This window comes from Suricata suricatta, chromosome 9 (genome assembly GCF_006229205.1).
Source record: "Suricata suricatta isolate VVHF042 chromosome 9, meerkat_22Aug2017_6uvM2_HiC, whole genome shotgun sequence".
Classification (NCBI taxonomy): domain Eukaryota; kingdom Metazoa; phylum Chordata; class Mammalia; order Carnivora; family Herpestidae; genus Suricata; species Suricata suricatta.
In genome coordinates, this window is record NC_043708.1 from 106,632,200 (window position 1) to 106,637,566 (window position 5,367).

Genomic DNA, 5,367 nt, shown 5'->3' on the forward strand with positions numbered 1-5,367 from the left:
CAGGTGTGGTGCCAGGCACTGGGGGCCCCAGGTGATGGGGCAGGCATGGTCCCTTGTGGATCCGGCCGGCTAAGTCCGAGAGGCTTCTGTCTCCCTATCTGCTTTGGGTGGGTCTTTCCTCTACTCTCTCAAGAGTGCCCATCTGCCCCATAGCCTGCTCCTAGACCCTTCCACCAGTCTCTTGATCCCAGGACTCCAGACCCTGCCTGCAAGGGCCTGACCAGACCCACCTCACAATTCATATACTGTGCAGGTGAGATTAACTGTCCCTTCTTACCTCCTCCCCAGACCCCACCAGTCCTCAGATGATTATCTGAGGCACTTAAGCCCATAGAAAATTCTGGAAAGCTACTTTCTTGGCATGTGCCATGGGAAAGCAGGTGGCCTGGTGGCCCCGGGGAGGGGCATGTGGGCCTAGCTGGTTAATTAGTAAAGAAGCCTGACTTGGTGACCCAGATCCTTGTGACTAAAGCTTCACTGTGACTTGGGGGTTGGGCCCATGTCCGAGAGCATGTGAGGAAGCCCCAGCCCGCCATTCGGGAACCTCTAGACCCTTGGGAAAAGAGCTTGGCGCCTTCGGCCCCTGATTCCACCGTCCTCTGCGAGCGTCCCTGGCCTTGGGTCTGAGTCCCAGCTCTGCCATGTGTTAGCTCGTGGGTGCAGCTCTTCACCTCTGTGAACCTCTGTCTCTTTGTCTGTAGACTGTGGTAACAATAAGGCTCCACAAGATGGTTGCAAGATCAGATAACTTCATGGAGACAAAGCACCTGCTCTACTGCCCGGGCACGTAGGATGGCTCCTGTCCAATACTCTTCCAGTGGGCGAGTCCAAGTTCACAGACGCAGTAGTAACATTTCGGGCTCAGGGCGACGCACCCCGTGGGTGAGAGGATGCAGACTCTGACCCAGGAGGGCTGAACCCCCTTCCCAGAAGCCCAGCTTCTAGCCAGTTCTGGCGTCTTCTGCGTCTCCCCCTCACGATGGGCCTTCCGGTGCTCTGAGTGTCAGACTCTCCTAGGGGCCTGACAACCCTGATGGCTCCCCTGGGCCTCTCTGTGCTCTTACCACAAATGGGCACAAGCCCAGCCCTTCCTGGGGTGGTTTGAGGCCTGTGGGCCAATTGTACCAGGAAGCCCGAGCCCCGCAGGGAGCACGATCAGAGGCGGGGGAGGATTCGCCTGGTTAGACAGCTCCCAAGCTGCAGGGCCTGTCACCATGGCAGCCGGCCCTCCGCGGACCAGGTGGTTTTTATTACTGAACTTGGAAAACTTTACTGCGGCGCCAACAATGAATCTTTATTCTGTTGCTAATAGCGTGTCTCTTATTAGCATGTATCTTTTCCCCTTCTTAATAACCTTTGCATTTCCAAGCCCCATTTATAATTAAGTGATTAATCCCTTACTGGAATTTCTTGTTTTTCAGAAGCTGCAAACCAGAGGCCCCGTCTGGCTGGCGTGAATGGAAGGGCAACTGCTGCACCAAATTGCTCTGGGAATGTCATTCTAATTACTGGATCCTGACCCAGCAGCATGCTGATAAGCTCTGGGTGGGAGACGCCCTATCTCAGAGGAGCTCAGGGCCTGCTCAAGGCCGCTCCTCTCCCCCTGTGGCACCCCTGCCAAGCAATTAGCCTCACGGCATCCTGAGCCCTGACAGCTGGGAGGAGCAGGTCCCCACAAGGGCTGCGGTGGGGAGGGCCCAGGGGTCAGGGGTGTCCTCCGATGGTGTTCCCACAGAGGCTGCCCCAGCTCCTCTGGGTTTCCGTTCTCCGCCTCCCCTTCAGTGCAACAACGGGAGCTTGGGGTTCTTCTCTACGTGCTGATCCTGGGCCCCAGTGAAGGGGCGATGTGGATCCCCCTGAATTCCCAGGGTCTAGTCCCAACCCTCAGGACCTCCGAATGTGCCCATAATTGAAAATGGGGGGTGCCGGTGTGGCTCAGTCAGTTGAGCATCCAACTCCTGATTTGGGCTCAGGGCATGATCTCCCTGTTCGTGAGTTTGAGCCCTGCATCGGGCTCTGCGCTGGCAGTGCTTAGCCTGCTTGGAATTCTCTCTCTCTAGTTCACTCTCTTTCAAAAATAATTAATTTAAAAAAATGTTAAGAGGTAACTAAGCTAAAATAAGTTTATCAGGGTGGGCCTGACTTTGGCTTAGGTCATGCTCTCATGGCTCATGAGATCAGGCCCCGTGTCAGGCTCTGTGCTGACCTCGTGGAGCCTGGAGCCTGCTTGGGAGTCTGTGTCTCCCTCTCTCTCTGCCCCTCCCCTGCTTGTGCTCTGTCTCTCTCTCTCCTTCAAAAATACATAAACATTTAAAAAAAGTAAAAAGCTAAAAGAAGAGGTGATTAGGATGTAGACACACACAGAGGGGAGGCCACGTGATGACACTGAAGGGACACAGCGAGGCCTCAGGAGAACCCAGCCCGCCAGCATCTTGATCTCAGCCCGCTGGTCTCCGGAGCCGTGAGGAAATGGATTTCCGTTATTTAAGCCACCCAGTCTGTACTTTGGTTGGCAGCTCTAGCGAGCTCCCACAGCAGCCCGCCAGCCATACCTTGCGCTGGCTCTCCTGCTGACGGGCCTTCAGCTCTTTCCAGGGTCTCAGTGAAAGTCAAGGCTCCCAGCGGCTTGCTCTAGGCTGTGCTCAGCAGACAGTGTCGTGACACAGCGGGGAGGGGCAGAGGGGTTTCTCTTCTGCAATTTCCACCAGCTCCTGGCCTCCAAGAAAGCTGGCTTCCAGAGGTAGAGACTTGACCCGGGCGTCCACCCAAGACCTTGACAGTGAGTCTAGGTCAGGACCCTACAGGCAGAGTTGGGAGCCCTGTGCCAAGTTCCCAGGGGTATTGGTACAGGGGCAGGAAGGTCCCCAGCACGAGTCACAGGCAGCCTGGCAGGGGTTAGGTAGGGTCAGCTGTCTTGAAGGGCAAGAGGATGGATGACAGATGCCCAGAGACTTGTGGCCCATGTTTCCTTTCTGCTGTTTCCTGGCTATCACCTCCTCTCTCCCCCAATCCCAGACTAGTCCCTGGAACCTCTTCCCTATGACCCTTTGGAGGCTCTGAATTGTTCTCTGTATGACTGACCAGCCACCGTCCAATTTTGCTTCTACTTGCCCCCCCCAGGGTCATTTCATGTACTCTTCTTTCCTGTCACCCTAGTCTTCTCACTATTCCTGCATAACATGTTCATTTCCATCTCATTTATCTGCCCATCCATCTGTCCATCTATCCATTTACCCACCCATCCACCCATCCATCCATCTACTCACATATCTATCCATCCATCCATCCATCCATCCACCCACCCACCCATCCACACATCCATCCATCTATCCATACATCCATCTATCCATCCACCCACAAACACATCCAGCCATCCAGCCATCCAGCCATCCACCCACACATCCAGCCAGCCATCCATCCATCCACCCATCCATCCATCCATCCATCCATCCATCCATCCATCCATCCAACAAATACTTGCTCAGCACCTTCCTAGTAAGTACTGTACTGAGCCCATATTCACAGCCCCACCCCTCACAGAGCTCACAGTCCAGGAGGGGAGCTGGACATCAATCCCATAAAATCTGAGATTATAAGCTGAGAAGAGCCATGAAGGGAAAAAAATCAGAGGGCAATGAACGTGTAGGACAATGAGACTGAGAGGTTGGTGTTGACATGAGCCCAAGAGGAGGGAGTATGTGAGCTGAGCCCTGGCCTGAGAGTACGAGTTAGCCCGAAGGAGGAAAGGAACTAGTGTTCTCATCAAAAGGAATAACACACGCAAAGTCCTTGAGGTGACAGGGAGCTAGAAGACAGTGAGGGGAGCACAGAGCAGGGTGGAGGGGGCAGGACTGGGTCTGGAGAGACAGGCAGGGGTTTGGTGCTGGACTGGAAGGTCAGGGTTGGACTGATACCCCTTTTTGTTCCTGGGACTGCGTCTGGTTTAAGCTACGAGCTCAGTATCTGAGGGATGCCTGAGGTGTCACTAGTCATCCTTCATGTTGGTGGGGGGTCCGACGTCAGTTCCAGGGCTTTGTAGCACACGGCCAGACCCTATGCACTACCATCTCTAAGAGGTGCCACAAAGGTCATCTGTATACTCTGGGCTTCCCCCACCTCCTTCTACTGTTGGTGTTTTGATAGGTTTTCCTCCTGACGCGTGGGTGTGGGTTTGGGTCACTTAGACTTCTGAAGGCCAGCCCAGCTCCAGTAGCCTTGCTGTTCCTCTGGCTCTGTCCTGCTTGTCAGTTCTCTCTCTCTCTCTCTCTCTCTCTCACACACACACACACACACACACACACCCCACACTTCCTGGTGTCACATGAATGTGCCCCGTGTATGCTCACACACCAGGCCAAGCTAATACCTGAGTGTTGCTGTTGTGTTCTCAGACTGCCCTTGGTGATGCCCGCATCTGACACCTCCACGGGGTGACGGGGCCTCTCCGCCACCACCTCCAACACTTCACGGTGCCGAAGGGGTGCTGAAGCCGGCCAGCAAGGAGGCTGCCATGTGGGTTTCTGTGCTGGAGACGTTCTACATGACAGGTGGCCACCTGCACACCTTGTTGGAACAGCACCTGCTATCTCCTTGCAGCCGGCTTGGTCTGCGGAATCGGGTCGGGGACCCACACACCGAAGGCTGACAGTGCTGGCTCCCCAGGGCCCGCCCCTCTGGGTGCTTCCCTCAAACTGTCGTGCAAGCTGGGACCTATAGCTGTGTCCTGGGGAGCCCACCCCACACGATGACCACGCTTGCTTAGAAATATCTGGATCCCCATGCAGACGTGACTCAGCCTCTGACTTCACTCTGGTATATGGGATTGCTATTCTTTTTTATAGATTATAATCAGTGTGCATTCAATTTTGAGCACTGTTTCTTCACTCTACCCCATAAGCACATCTGTTTGGCACACTCTTCATCAACATCTTCCATAACTCCCTGATGGTCCTTTGCGCGATGTACCACTTCACCTGAGCCCCCCACAACACACACACATTGTGGAATGCCTTGCTTGTTTCCAGGGTGCCGCTCTTATAAATGGCGTGCACGGAGCCTTGCCATCTATTGGGTGATTGATATACATCTGCAGAAGAATGCCCACCTAGGGAAGTATAAAAGATTTAGGTCCATGGGAATGAGGCGCTCTGCAAGGTAAGGCCCTCCCACTGCCCGGACTGTTTTCTGTTGTTGCTGCAGAGGTGGTCCCCTGCTTCTTCATGCCCACCTGGCCCCAGTTCCAACTGTCTATGCCAGACTGAGCGCTGATTCATTCGCTGGAGGGCTGGAGGCCCAAGGCAAGGGCGGGGTCTTCCTGAGCCCCTCCTCCAAAGATTCTTCTAGTTGTGCTCCTATTTGCTACTGTCC

The 5,367-nt window shown here is 54.6% G+C and overlaps 1 long non-coding RNA gene across 1 annotated transcript; it reads left to right on the plus strand.

Annotated features, from left to right (window-relative positions):
- Positions 1-1,462: 1,462 nt before the first annotated feature.
- Positions 1,463-4,863, plus strand: LOC115300867. The gene is made up of 2 exons (XR_003912895.1): positions 1,463-1,545; positions 4,392-4,863. It is a non-coding gene; the product is annotated as an uncharacterized LOC115300867 (long non-coding RNA).
- Positions 4,864-5,367: the final 504 nt, after the last annotated feature.